Source organism: Tenrec ecaudatus, unplaced genomic scaffold, assembly GCF_050624435.1.
Source record: "Tenrec ecaudatus isolate mTenEca1 unplaced genomic scaffold, mTenEca1.hap1 Scaffold_500, whole genome shotgun sequence".
NCBI classification, from domain to species: domain Eukaryota; kingdom Metazoa; phylum Chordata; class Mammalia; order Afrosoricida; family Tenrecidae; genus Tenrec; species Tenrec ecaudatus.
The window spans coordinates 32,097-46,959 of record NW_027459412.1 but is presented as its reverse complement, the minus strand read 5'-3'; positions in this window follow the sequence as shown (position 1 = coordinate 46,959).

Genomic DNA, 14,863 nt, shown 5'->3' with positions numbered 1-14,863 from the left:
TGGGGCTCCCAAAGGTAAGGGCTGGAGCGCCCCAGGCCTGGGGCTCCCAAAGCCTAAGGGCTGGGGTGCCCCAGGCCAGGGACTCCCTAAACCTAATGGCTGGGGCGTACCAGGCCTGGGACTCCCAAAGTCTAAGGGCTGGTGCGCCCCAGGTTTGGGCTCCCAAAGCCTAAAGGCTTCGGCGCCCCAGGCTTGGGCTCCCAAAACCTAAGGGCTGGGGAGCCCCAGGCCTGGAGCTCCCAAAGTCTAAGGGCTGGGGCGCCCCGGCCAGGTGCTCCAAAAGCCTAAGGGCTGGGGCGCCCCAGTCCTGGTACTCCCTATGCCGAAGGGCTTGGGCGCCCTAGGCCTGGGGCGCCCAAAGCCTAATGGCTGTGGCGCCACAGCCTGGGGCTCCTTAAGCCTAAGGGCTGGGGCGCTTCAGGATTGGGCTCCCAAAGCCTAAGGACTTGTGCGCCCCAGGCTTCGGCTCTCAAAGCCTAAGGGCTATGGCGCCCCAGCCTGGGGATCCCTAAGCCTAAGGACTGGGGCGCTTGAGGCTTGGGGCTCCCAAAGCCTAAGGGCTGGGGCGTCGCAGGCCTGGGACTCCCAAAGCCTAAGGGCTGGCGCGTCCCAGGCCATGGGATCCCTAAGCCTAAGGGCTGGGTGCTCCCAGGCCTGGGGCTCCCAAAGCCTAAGGGCTGGTGCTTCCCAGTCCTGGGGCTCCCCAAGCCAAAAGACTGGAGTGCCCCAGGTCTGGAGCTCCCAAAGCCCAAGGGCTGGTGCGCCCCAGGCCTGTGGCTCCCTAAGCCTAAGAGCTGGGGCGCCCAGGGCTGGGGCACCCTAAGCCTAAGGGTTGGGCCGCCCCAGGCCTGGGGCTTCCTAAGCCTAAGGGCAGGGCGCCCCAGGCCTCGGGCTCCCAAAGCCTAAGGGCCGGAGCGCCGCAGACCTGGGCCTTCCAAAGCCTAAGGGCTGGGGCGCCCCCTGCCTGGGGCTACCTAAGCCTAAGGGCTGGGGCGCCCCAGGCCTGAGACTTCCAAAGCCTAAGTGCTGGGGCGCCCAGGGCTTGGGCTCCCAAAGCCTAAGGGCTGGGGTGCCCCAGGGCTAGGGCTCCCAGTCTAAGGGTTGGGGCGCCGCAGACCTGGGCCTCCCAAAGCCTAAGGGCTTGGGCACCCCAGACTTGGGCTCCCAAAGCCTAAGGGCTGGGGCGCGCCAGGCCTGGGGCTCCCTAAGCCTAAGGGCTGGGGCGTTCCAGGTCTGGGGCTCCCAAAGCCTAAGGGCTGGGCGCCACAGGCCTGGGGCTCCCTAAGCCGAAGGGCTGGGGCGTCACAGGCCTTCGGCTCCCGAAGCCTAAGGACTGGGGCGCCCCTGGACTGGGGCCCCCAAAGCCTAAGGGCTGGGGCGCCCCAGGCCTGGGGCTCCGTAAGCCTAAGGTATGGGGCGCCCCAGCCCTTGAGCCCCCAAAGCCAAAGGGCTGGGGCGTCGCAGGCCTTGGGCTTCCCAAGCCTAATGGCTGGGGCGCCCGGGGCCTGGGGCTCCCAAAGCCTAAGGGCTGGGGCGCCCCAGGCCTGGGGCTCCCAAAGTTAAGGCTGGGGCGCCCCAGGCCTGGGGCTCCCAAAGCCTAAGGGCTGGAGTGCCCCAGGCCAGGGGCTCCCTAAACCTAAGGGCTGGGGCGTACCAGGCCTGGGACTCCCAAACCTAAGGGCTGGGGTGCCACAGGCTTGGGTCTCCAAAATCTAATGGTTCGGGCAACCTAGGCCTCTCGCGCCTTAAGCGGAAGGGCTGGGGCGTCCCAGGCCTGGGACTCCCAAAGCCTAAGGGCTGGGGCGCCCTAGGCCTGTCGCGCCCTAAGCCGAAGGGCTGGCGCGTCCCAGGCCATAGGCTCCCTAAACCTAAGGGCTAGGTGACCCCAGGCCTGGGGCTCCCTAAGCCTAAGGGCTGGGGCGCCACAGGCCTGAAGCTCCCAAAGCCTAAGGGTTGGGGCGCCCAAAGCCTGGGGCACCTAAAGCCTAATGGCTGGGGCGCCCCAGGCCTGGGGCTCCCAAATCCTAACGGCTGTGGCACCCCAGGCCAGAGGCTCCCTAAGCCTAAGGGCTGGGGCGCCCAAGGCGTGGGGCTCCCTAAGCCTAAGGGCTGGAGTGCCCCAGGGTGGGAACTCCCAAATCCTAAGGGCTGCGGCGCCCCAAGCCTTGGCCTCCTTAAGCCTAAAGGCTGTAGCGCCCCAACCTGGGGCTCCCTAAGCCTAGGCCTGGAGCGCCCAAGACCTGGGGCTCCCTAAGCCTAAGGGCTGGGGCGCCACAGGCCTGGGGCTCCCAAAGCCTAAGGGCTGGTGCTTCCCAGTCCTGGGGCTCCCTAAGCCAAAAGGCTGGAGTGCCCCAGGTCTGGAGCTCCCAAAGCCCAAGGGCTGGGGTGCCCCTGGCCTGGGGCTCCCTAAGCCTAAAGCTGGGGCGCCCAGGGCTGGGGCTCCCTAAGCCTAAGGGTTGGGCCGCCCCAGGCCTGGGGCTCCCTAAGCCTAAGGGCAGGGCGCACCAGGCCTGGGGCTCCCAAAGCCTAAGGGCTGGGGCGCCCCAAGACTGGGGCTCCCAAAGCCTATGAGCTGCGGTGCCCCAGGGCTGGGGCTACCGAAGCCTAAGGGCTGGGGCGCCCCAGGCCTGGGACTTGCAAAGCCTAAGTGAAGGGACGTCTAGGGCTAGGGCTCCCAAAACCTAAGGGCTGGGGTGCCCCAGTGTTAGGGCTCCCAGTCTAAGGGCTGGGGCACCTCAGACCTGGGCCTCCCAAAGCCTAAGGGCTTGGGTGCCCCAGGCTTGGGCTCCCAAAGCCTAAGGGCTGGGGCGCGCCAGGACTGGGGCTCCCTAAGCCTAAGGGCTGGGGCGTACCAGGCCTGGAGCTCCCTATGCCGAAGGGCTGGGGCACCCTAGGACTGTCGCGCCCTAAGCTGAAGGGCTGGGGCGTCCCAGGCCATGGGCTCCCTAAGCCTAAGGGCAGGGACGACTCAGGCCTGGGGCTCCCTAAGCCGAAGAGCTGGGTACCCCCAGGCCTGGGGCTCCCTAAGCCTAAGGGCTGGGGCGCCACAAGCGTGGGGCTCCCAAAGCCTAAGCGCTGGGGCGCAACAGGTCTGGGGCTCCCAAAGGCTAAGGGCTGGGGCGCCCCGATGGGGCTCCCAAAGCCTAAGGGCTGAGGCGCCCCAGGCCAGGGGCTCCCTAAACCTAAGGGCTGGGGCACCCCAGGCCTGGGGCTCCCTAAGCCGAAGGACTGGGGCGTCCCAGGCCTGGGGCTCCGTAAGCCTAAGGGCTGGGGCGCCCCAGCCCTGGGGCCCCCAAAGCCTAAAGGCTGGGGCGTCGCAGGCTTTGGGCTCCCGAAGCCTAAGGGCTGGGGCGCCCCTGGCCTGGGGCTCCCAAAGCCTAAGGGCTGGGGCGCCCCAGGCCAGGGGCTCCCTAAACCTAAGGGCTGGGGCGTACCAGGACTGGGACTCACAAAGCCTAAGGGCTGGGGCGCCCCAGGCCACGGGCTCCCTAAACCTAAGGGCTGGGGCGTACCAGGCCTGGGACTACCAAACCTAAGGGTTGGGGTGCCCATGGCCTGGGGCTCCCAAAACCTACGGGCTAGGGCAACCTAGTCCTGTCGCGCCCTAATCCGAAGGGCTGGGGCGTTTCAGGCAATGGGCTCCCTAAGCTTAAGGGCTGGGGCGCCCCAGGCCTGGTTCTCCGAAAGGCTGGGTGACCCCAGGCCTGGGGCTCCCAAAGCCAAGGGCAGGGGCGCCCCAGGCCTAGGGCTCACAAAGCCTAAGAGCTGGGGCGCCCCAAGCCTGGGGCTCCTAAAGCCTAAGGGCTGGGCGCCCCAGGCCTGGGGCTCCCAAAGCCTAAGGGCAGGGACGCCCCAGGCCTAGGACTCCCAAAGCCTAACAGCAGGGACGCCCCAGGCCTGGGGCTCCCTAAGCCGAAGAGCTGTGGCCCCCCAGGCGTGGTGCTCCCTAAGCCTAAGGGCTGGGGGGCCCCAGGCCTGTGGCTCCCAAAGCCTAATAGCTCGGGTGCCCCAAGGCTGGGGCTCCTAAAGCATGAGGGCTGGGCGCCCCAGGCCTGGGGCTCCCAAAACCTATGGGCTGGGGCGTCCCAGCCTGGGGCTCCCAAATCCTAAGGGTTGGGGCGCCCCAGGCCTGGGGCTCCCTATGCCGAAAGGCTGGGGCGCCCTAGGCCTGTGGCTCCCAAAGCCAAAGGGCTGGGGTGCTCCAGGCCAGGGGCTCCCTAAGTCTAAGGGCTGGGGTGTACCAGGCCTGGGGCTCCCAAAACCTAAGGGCTGGGGCGCCCAGGTCTGGGACTCCCAAAGCCTAAGGGCTGGGACGCCCCATGTCTGCGGCTCCCAAAGCCTAAGGGCTGGGGCGCCCCAGGCCTGGGGCTCCCAAAGCCTAAGGGCTTGGAATCCCAGGCCTGGGGCTCCCAAAACCTATGGGCTGGGGCGTCCCAGCCTGGGGCTCCCAAATCCTAAGGGCTGGGGCGCCCCAGGCCTGGGGCTCCCAAAGCCTAAGGGCTGGGGCGTCCCAGACTGGGGCTCCCAAATCCTAAGGCCTGGGGTCCCCAGGCCTGGGGCTCCCAAACCCTAAGGGCTGGGGCGCCCCAGCCCTGTGGGTCCCAAAGCCGAAAGGCTTGGGCGCCCCCGGCCTGGGGCTCCCAAACCCTAAGGGCTGGGGCACCCCAGGCCTAGGGCACCCAAAGCCTAAGGGCTGGGGCGCCCCATGCCAGGGGCTCCCTACGCCTAAGGGCTGGGGTGTACCAGGCCTGGGGCTCCCTAAGCCTAAGGGCTGGGACGCCTCAGGCCTGGGGCTCCATAAGCCTAAGGGCTGGGTGCCCCGAGGCCTGGGGCTCCCTAATCCAAAGGGCTGGGGCGCCCCAGGCCTGGGCATCCCAAAGCCTAAGCGCTGGGGCGCCCCGGGCCTGGGGGTCCCAAAGTCTAAGGGCTGGGGCGACCCCGTTCTTGGGCTCCCTAAGCCTAAGGGCTGGGGTACCCCAGGCCTTGGGCTCCCAAAGCCTAAAGGCAGGGACGCCCCAGGCCTAGTGCTCACAAATCCTAAGGGCTGGGGCATACCAGGCCTAGGGCTCCCAAAGCCTAAGTGCTGGGGCGCCCAGGTCTAGGACTTCCAAAGCCTAAGGGCAGGGACGCCCCAGACCTGGGGCTCCCTAAGCCGAAGAGCTTTGTCCCCCAGGCCTGGTGCTCCCTAAGCCTAAGGGCTGGGGGGCCCCAGGCCTGTGGCTCCCAAAGCCTAAGAGCTGGGGCGCCCCAAGCCTGGGGCTCCTAGCGCCTAAGGGCTGGGCCCCCCAGGCCTGGGGCTCCCAAAGCCTAAGGGCAGGGACGCCCCAGGCCTAGGGCTTACAAAACCTAAGGGCTGGGGCGTCCCAGGCGTGGGGCTCCCAAAGCCTAAGGGTTGGGGCGCCCCAGGTTAGGGGCTCCATAAGCCTAAGGGCTGGGGCGTACCAGGCCTGGGACTCCCAAAGCATAAGGGCAGGGACGCCCCAGGCCTGGGGCTCCCTAAGCCGAAGAGCTGTGTCCCCCCAGGCCTGGTGCTCCCTAAGCCTAAGAGCTGGGGGCCCCAGGCCTGTGGCTCCCAAAGCCTAAGAGCTGGGGCGCCACAAGCCTGGGGCTCCTAAAGCCTAAGGCCTGGCGCCCCAGGCCTGGGGCTCCGAAAACCTATGGGATCGGGCGTCCCAGCCTGGGGCTCCCAAATCCTAAGGGCTGTGGCGCCCCAGGCCTGGGGCTCCCTATGCCGAAAGGCTGAGGCGCCCTAGGCCTGTGGCTCCCAAAGGCAAAGGGCTGGGGTGCCCCAGGCCAGGGACTCCCTAAGTCTAAGGGCTGGGGCGTACCAGGCCTGGGGCTCTCAAAGCCTAAGGGCTGGGGCGCCCAGGTCTGGGACTCCCAAAGCCTAAGGGCTGGGACGCCCCATGTCTGGGGCTCCCAAAGCCTAAGGGCTGGGGCTCCCAAAGCCTAAGGGCTTGGCGTCCCAGGCCTGGGGCTCCCAAAACCTATGGGCTGGGGCGTCCCAGCCTGGGGCTCCCAAATCCTAAGGGCTGGTGGGTCCCTGGCCATGGGCTTCCTAAGCCTAAGGGCTGGGACGCCCCTGGCCTGGGGCGCCCTAAGCCGAAGAGCTGGACGCCCCAGGCCTGGGGCTCCCAAAGCCTAAGGGCTTGGGCGCCCCAGGCCAGGGGTTCCCTAAGCCTAAGAGCTGGGGTGCCGCAAGCCTGGGGCTCCTAAAGCATAAGGGCTAGGCGCCCCAGGCCTGGGGCTCCCAAAACCTATGGGCTGGGGCGTCCCAGCCTGGGGCTCCCAAATCCTAAGGGTTGGGGCGCCCCAGGCCTGGGGCTCCCTATGACGAAAGGCTAGGGCGCCCTAGGCCTGTGGCTCCCAAAGCCAAAGGGCTGGGGTACCCCAGGCCAGGGGCTCCCTAAGTCTAAGGGCTGGGGCGTACCAGGCCTGGGGCTCCCAAAACCTAAGGGCTGGGGCGCCCAGGTCTGGGACTCCCAAAGCCTAAGGGCTGGGACGCCCCATGTCTGGGGCTCCCAAAGCCTAAGGGCTGGGGCGCCCCAGGCCTGGGGCTCCCAAAGCCTAAGGGCTTGGCGTCCCAGGCCTGGGGCTCCCAAAACCTATGGGCTGGGGCGTCCCAGCCTGGGGCTCCCAAATCCTAAGGGCTGGGGCGCCCCAGGCCTGGGGCTCCCAAAGCCTAAGGGCTGGGGCGTCCCAGCCTGGGGCTCCCAAATCCGAAGGCCTGGGGTCCCCAGGCCTGGGGCTCCCAAACCCTAAGGGCTGGGGCGCCCCAGCCCTGTGGGTCCCAAAGCCGAAAGGCTTGGGCGCCCCAGGCCTGGGGCTCTCAAACCCTAAGGGCTGGGGCACCCCAGGCCTAGGGCTCCCAAAGCCTAAGGGCTGGGGCGCCCCAGGCCAGGGGTTCCCTAAGCCTAAGAGCTGGGGCGCCCCAAGCGTGGGGCTCTCAAAGCCTAAGGGCTGGGAGCCCCAGGCCTGGGGCTCCCAAAACATATGGGCTCTGGCGCCCCAGGCCTGGGGCTACCAAATCCTAAGGGGTGGGGCGCCCCAGGCCTGGGGCTTCCAAAGCCTAAGGGCTGGGGCGCCCCAGGCCTGGGGCTTCCAAAGCCTAAGGGCTAGGGTGCCCCAGGCTTTGGCTCCCAAAACCTAAGGGCTGGTACGCACCAGGCTTGGGCTGCCAAAGCCTAACGGCTGGGGCACCCCCGGGCAGGGGCTCCCAAATCATAAGGGCTGGGACGCCCCAGGTCTGGGGCTCCCAAAGCCTAAGGGTCGGGGCGCCCCAGGCCTTGGGCTTCCTAAGACAAAGGGCTGTGCCGCCCCAGGCCAGAGGCTCCCTAAGCCTAGGGGCTGGGGCGCCCCAGGCCTGGGGCTCCCTAAGCCTAAGGACTGGGGTGCCCTAGGCCTGGGGCTCCCAAAGCCTAAGGGCAGAGGCGCCCCAGGCCTATGGCTCCCAAAACCTAAGGGCTGGGGCGCCCCAGGCCTGGGGCTCCCAAAGCCTAAGGGCTGGGGTGCCCCAGGCCAGGTGCTCCCTAAGGCTAAGGGCTGGGGCGTACCAGGCCTGGGACTCCCAAAGCCTAAGGTCTGGGGGGCCTAGGTCTGGGACTCCCAAAGCCTAAGGGTTGGGGCGCCCCGAACTTGGGGCTCCATAAGCCTAAGGCAGGGGCGCCCCAGGCCTGTGGCTCCAAAAGCCTAAGAGTTGGGGCGCCCCAAGCCTGGGGCTCCCAAAGCCTAAGGGCTGGGCGCCCCAGGCCTGGGGCTCCCAAAGCCTAAGGGCAGGGACGCCCCAGGCCTAGGGCTTACAAAACCTAAGGGCTGGGGCGTCCCAGGCGTTGGGCTCCCAAAGCCTAAATGTTGGGGCGCCCCAGGCGAGGGGCTCCATAAGCCTAAAGGCTGGGGCGTACCAGGCCTGGGGCTCCCTAAGCCTAAGGGCTGGGGGGCCCCAGGCCTGTGGCTCCCAAAGCCTAAGAGCTGGGGCGCCCCAAGCCTGGGGCTCCTAAAGCCTAAGGGCTGGGCGCCCCAGGCCTGGGGCTCCCTAAGTCTAAGGGCTGGGGCGTACCAGGCCTGGGGCTCCCAAAGCCTAAGGGCTGGGGCGGCCAGGTCTGGGGCTCCCAAATCCTATGGGCTGGGGCGCCCCAGGCCTGGGGCTGCCTATGCCGAAAGGCTGAGGCGCCCTAGGCCTGTGGCTCCCAAAGCCAAAGGGCTGGGGTGCCCCAGGCCAGGGGCTCCCTATGTCTAAGGGCTGAGGCGTACCAGGCCTGGGGCTCCCAAAGCCTAAGGGCTGGGGCGTCCAGGTCTGGGACTCCCAACGCCTAAGGGCTGGGACGCCCCATGTCTGGGGCTCCCAAAGCCTAAGGACTGGGGCGCCCCAGGCCTGGGGCTCCCAAAGCCTAAGGGCTTGGCGTCCCAGGCCTGGGGCTCCCAAAACCTATGGGCTGGGGCGTCCCAGCCTGGGGCTCCCAAATCCTAAGGGCTGGGGGTCCCTGGCCATGGGCTTCCTAAGCCTAAGGGCTGGGACGCCCCTGGCCTGGGGCTCCCTAAGCTGAAGAGCTGGGCGCCCCAGGCCAGGGGTTCCCTAAGCCTAAGAGCTGGGGCGCCCCAAGCGTGGGGCTCTCAAAGCCTAAGGGCTCAGAGCCCCAGGCCTGGGGCTCCCAAAACATATGGGCTGGGGCGCCCCAGGCCTGGGGCTTCCAAATCCTAAGGGCTGGGGTGCCCCAGGCCTGGGGCTTCCAAAGCCTAAGGGCTGGGGCGCCCCAGGCCTGGGGCTCCCAAAGCCTAAGGGCTAGGGCGCCCCAGGCTTTGGCTCCCAAAACCTAAGGGCTGGGTCGCACCAGGCTTGGGCTGCCAAAGCCTAACGGCTGTGGCGCCCCCGGACTGGGGCTCCCAAATCCTAAGGGCTGGGACGCCCCAGGTCTGGGGCTCCCAAAGCCTAAGGGTCGGGGCGCCCCAAGCCTTGGGCTTCCTAAGACAAAGGGCTGTGCCGCCCCAAGCCAGAGGCTCCCTAAGCCTAGGGGCTGGGGCGCCCCAGGCCTGGGGCTCCCTAAGCCTAAGGGCTCGGGTGCCCTAGGCCTGGGGCTCCCAAAGCCTAAGGGCTGGCGCACCCCAGGCCTATGGCTCCCAAAACCTAAGGGCTGGAGCGCCCCAGGCCTGGGGCTCCCAAAGCCTAAGGGCTGGGGCGCCCCAGGCCAGGTGCTCCCTAAGTCTAAGGGCTGGGGCGTACCAGGCCTGGGACTCCCAAAGCCTAAGGGCTGGGGTGCCTAGGTCTGGGACTCCCAAAGCCTAAGGTTTGGGGCGCCCCGAACCTGGGGCTCCCTAAACCTAAAGGCAGGGACGCCCCTGGCCTGGGGCTCCCTAAGCCGAAGAGCTGGGTCCCCCCAGGCCTGGGGCTCCATAAGCCTAAGGCGGGGGCGCCCCAGGCCTGTGGCTCCAAAAGCCTAAGAGTTGGGGCGCCCCAAGCCTGGGGCTCCCAAAGCCTAAGGGCTGGGCGCCCCAGGCTTGGGGTTCCCAAAACCTATGGTCTGGGGCGTCCCAGCCTGGTGCTCCAAAAGCCTAAGGGCTGGGGCGCCCAAGGCCTGGGGCTCCCTAAGACTAAGGGCTGGGCCATACCAGGCCTGGGCTCCCTAAGCCTAAGGGCTGCAGCGCCCTAGGCCTGGGGCTCCCTATGCCGAAGGGCTGGGTGTCCCCAGGCCTAGGGCTCCCTAAGCCTAAGGAATGGGGCGCCCCAGGCCTGGGGCTCCCAAAGCATAAGCGCTGGGGCGCCCCAGGCCTGTGGCTCCCTAAGCCGAAGGGCTGGGATGCCCAGACCTGGGGCTCCCTAAGCCGAAGGGCTGGGTGCCCCCTGGCCTGGGGCTCCCTAAGCCGAAGGGCTGGGTGCCCCCAGGCCTGGGGCTCCCAAAGCCTAAGGTCTGGGGCGCCACAGGCCTTGAGCTCCCAAAGCCTACGGGCTGGAACGCCCCAGGCCTGCGGCACCCAAAGCCTAAGGGCTGGGGCGCCCCAGGCCTGGGGCTCCCAAAGCCTAAGGGTTGGGGCGCCCCAGGCCTGGTGCTCCCTAAGAAAAAGGGTTGTGGCGCCCCAGGCCAGAGGCTCCCTAAGCCTAACGGCTGGGGCGACCCAGGCCTGGGGCTCCCTAAGCCTAAGGGCTGGGGCACCCCAGGCCTGGGGCTCCCAAAGCCAAGGGCAGGGGCGCCCCAGGCCTAGGGCTCACAAAACCTAAGGGCTGGTTCGCCCCAGACCTGGGGCTCCCAAAGCCTAAGGGCTGGGGCGCCCAGGAATGGGACTCCCAAGGCCTAAGGGAAGGGACGCCCCAGGCCTGGGGCTCCCTAAGCCGAAGAGCTGGGTCCCCCCAGGCCTGGGGCTCCCTAAGACTAACGGTTGGGGCACCCCAGGCCTGGGGCTCCCAAAGCCTAAGGGCTGGGGCGCCCCAGGCCTGGGGCTCTCAAATCCTAAGGGCTTGGGTGCCCCTGGCCTGGGCCTCCCAAAGCCTAAGGGCTGGGGCGCCCCAGGCCAGGGGCTCCCTGAGCCTAAGGGCTGGGCCCTACCAGGCCTGGGGCTCCCTGAGCCTAAGGGCTGGGCCCTACCAGGCAGGGGCTCCCAAAGCCTAAGGCCTGGGGCGCTCCAGGCCTGGGGCTCCCAAAGCCTAAGGACTGGGGCTCCCCAGGCCTGGGACTCCCAAAGACTAAGGGCTGTGGTGCCCCAGGCCTGGGTCTCCCAAAGCCTAAGGGCAGGGGCACCCCAGGCCTGGGGCTCACAAAGCCTAAGGGCGGGTGCGCCCCAGGTCTGGGGCTCCCAAAGCCTAAGGGCTGGGGCGCCCCAGGCCAGGGGCTCCCTAAGCCTAAGGGCTGGGCCGTACCAGGCCTGGGGCTCCCAAAGTCTAAGGGCTGGAACGCCCCAGGCCTGGGGCTCCCAAATCCTAAGGGCTGGGACGCCCCAGGCCTGGGGCTCCCAAATCCTAAGGGCTGGGACGCCCCAGGCCTGGGGCTCCCAAAGCCTAACGGCTGGGGCGCCCCTGCCTGGGGCTCCCAAAGCCTAAGGCCTGGGGCGCCCCAGGCCAGGGGCTCCCTAAACCGAAGGGCTGGGTAACTATTTTCTATATAAATACATAAACACACATCCGTGTGGTAAGGTTTACCCATGAAGTAAACTAAATGCTTGTTTAATAAAACTTCATTTGCACTGTCATTAATTTAGTGCATCACTAAGATTTTTTTATCTGCATACCAGCTTTCTTCTTAGGCTCTTTGCCTATAATGAACTTTCAAAATTTAACTCCTATTTTATTCATAGTAACTCCATATCTATCTACCTACCTGATCCACCAATATTCGGTATGGACTCTCCATTCTTCTGTGTAAGATCCACTTGTCCCTAAGAAGCCGTCTGCCTCCCCGATGGAAGGCTATCACTGCAGGGACCTTCTCCTCCTTCCCTAGCATCGTCATCATTCCCCTCTCAGTTTTGTATTTCAACCCGAACTTCCCTCTTGTTATTAATTTCTTGCTTCCTTTTTATTTTAATTGAAAAATGTTAATTTCCAATATCTAACCAAGGATATGCTCCGCAAGAGCAAAACCAAAACTCTTCCTAGCACCACGTCCAGGCTGCCTCAGAGTGACCCACAGGACAGAGGAGAACTACCCCTGTGAATCTAAGGCTGTAACTCTCAACAGCGCTAGAAAGCCTCATCTTTCTCTCATCAAGCAGCTGGTAGTTTTGAACTGCTGACCTTGGAGTTAGCAGCCCAATGCATCATCACAACTCCACCGGGGCTCCAGGAGCCATTTTTTATTCTTTTCTAAATCTCTACCACCTAGCATAGTTCTTGGTATAGAGCAAGTACACAAGATAAATTTGTTGAGTAATAAAACTTACAGGTACAGGGTTGTATAATCACATGTGCTTTCATTTTCAATTCACAGTTCAGTGTGTTGGCTAACCCCTGATGTTGACTTGAATAGTGTGAGGATATTGGATTCCGAGCAAGGGCCTCTGGTTAAAAACGTCTTTTTCTCTCGACTCCATTTCTCATTTTAGGCAAGTTCTTAATATCTGTGATTCTCTTCTGTCAAATGGAGAGCTTGATCTAGATCCTATGTTTTCCTAACATATCCTATGGTGACGTGTGTGCAGTGTCTCAGACGCTGTTACCATGCTTATCAAGGGTGGCTCCCGTTCTGTGGACTTCTGAGCACCATCAGGTTCCACGTACGACTCAGAACCAGCTCCCCAGCACCTACAACAGCAACCGCCACAGCACACGACTGTTCAAAGATGGTCATGGGAGATGTTTCTGTGTTCTACAAATGAACAACTTAAAGCCCTAAACAGATGGGATGGTGTGTAAATAGTTGCTCTTGGCTCTCTGTATGTTTCTAAGTGCATTTGAAAATTAAAGGAAAGAGGGATTCACAGAGTGTCAGGGACCGGGAGAAGAATTCTCAGACTGGACGGTGACTACTGGGCTGGTGGAACTGATTGGAAACTGGTGTGACAAGTTGTGACAGTGTGTTGGAGGAACAAAGAAAATAGAACAAGGAGGATGAAGATGGATGCCCATTGGACTTCGATCGTGGAAGGGCCTTAGATGTGGAAGGACGCTTGTGCCTGCAACCTCCTGCAGATATTAAGCAGCCACTTCTCTGGTTTAAGCAGTGACATGATAAAAATGGCTTTTTTTTTTTAAATATTTTATTAGGGGCTCATACAACTCTTGATCACAATCCATACATATACATACATCAATTGTATAAAGCACATCTGTACATTCTTTGCCCTAATCATTTTCAAAGCATTTGCTTTCCACTTAAGCCCTTTGCATCAAGTCCTCTTTTTCCCCCTCCCTCCCTGCTCCCCTCTCCCTCATGAGCCCTTGATAATTTATAAATTATTATTTTCTCATATCTCGCCCTATCCAGTGTCTCCTTTCACCCCCTTTTCTGTTGTCTGTCCCCCAGGGAGGAGGTCACATGTAGATACTTGTAATTGGTTCAGCTTTTCCAACCCACTCACCCTCTTATCCCCCCCCCACCCAGTATCGCCCCTCACACCCCTGGTCCTGAAGGTATCATCCACCCTGGATTCCCTGTGCCTCCAGCTCCTATCTGCACCAGTGTACAACCGCTGCTTTATCCAGACTTGCAAGGTAGAATTGGTTCATGGTAGTGGAGGGGTGGGGGTGGGGAGGAAGTATTTAGGAACTGGAGGACAGCTGTATTCTTCTTCTTTTTTCTTTTTTTTTTTTTCATTTTTTTCTCTTTTCTTTTTCAGGACGATAAAGACATAGCATACTAGCATTCCACTCCAGGAATGAAGATAAGCCTTCAAGAGGCAGGTAATTTGATTAAATTACTATGTTTATGATTCATTCAGCGAATTAGGGGTTTGCCGTTTATTTCTTGGATTATGTGAGGATTCGTCTGGTCTCTGCACACCGGTGCATTCTGATTAGGGAGCTCACACGACTTAAGAGTTCAGAGCCCAGGATAAATTTAAATTCTACAGGACTGGCTTGTTTGAGATTTCTTTTCTGTTGCTCTAAATTTGGTCAATTGTGGTGAAATTAAACTTGAGCTCCTTAGTTCTGTTCATGTCTGGACTTTTTGTTTTGCTTTGAGTGTAGAGTAGCGTTTGTGTCTCAAGCGAATAAAGGGTGCCACTGAATAATCTCACAGCGTTCCAAGGTATTCCTAGGTGACCCGAGAAACCTCTGCTTGCTAGCACATTGATGGATGGAGATTTATGTCCTATTGACTATGTTCCTTGGATGGAAAAGGAACAGTGTCACCCCCAATCCATTAATCTGACATCTCTTATAATTGATGTCCGACCAAGTTTGTGTAATAAGAATTGCTTGTGGACTTGTGTGTGTCAAGGAGAGAGAAGATAGGGGTGGGGGGAGACTGTGAGGAGGGAAGATTGTCTACAACTCATTGGAAGCTCGGTGTTTGAGGACTTTGAACTCTGTCACGAGCGGGCTCCATTTAGTAAGGGCCCAGGAGAGGCGTGTTAGCATCCAGGTGTGCTGCCTGAGAAAACGGTAGTCTCCTTTTGAATGATGCTTCCTACAAAAGTATCATTTGTGATCATAGTTTATATCACATTGTGGAATCAGAAAATGTATTTCCAGAGCAGAAATGGGGATAGTGCCTACTGGGGTGGGGGTGGGGAGAGAGATAATTAGAAAATTTACTTTTGACTTGAGACGAAGCAGTGCAGAAAATCAAAAGACATGAAATGGAGCCGTAATTTTCAGGGTCCAAGTTGTGTAGTTAATGTGCAGTAATGTATAATGTACAACAGTGGAGAGATGCAGTTGTGAAAACCATCAACCTGGATTAAACTTTAGATATTATTTAATTTAGCCACTTGTGTTGCTTGTGCTGCTTGCAAGGTTCTGGTTATCCAGTGAAGACAGAAAGATAAAGACGTTCCTACACAGCAATGTCTTTTGTTGTATACCCACATAAGAAGAGGGCTGGTGGTGCTGTGGTTAGACATCGTGTAGCTATAACTGCAAGGTTGGCAATTCAGACTTATGAGCTACTGGGGGGGGGGGCGGGGAATGAGGTTCCCTGCTTTTATAAAGACGTACAGAAATCCCATATAGGGTTGTTATGAGACAAGAGTAGATTGCATCTGAGTTTATAATCCAGTGTTCTAGGGACTGCATGTACAGATGCTGATGAGCAGGAGCCCCTGCAGTGCCATGAGTGAGGTTTTGAGCTACTAACCCCAAAGTAGGCAGTTCTAACTCACCAGCTGCCCCACAGGAGAAAGATGAGGCTGTCTGCTCCTCTAAAGCTTTATAGTTTCATCAACTTTCTGCAGGATACCGATGAACTATAATCAGCTCCATAACAATTTGTTACTT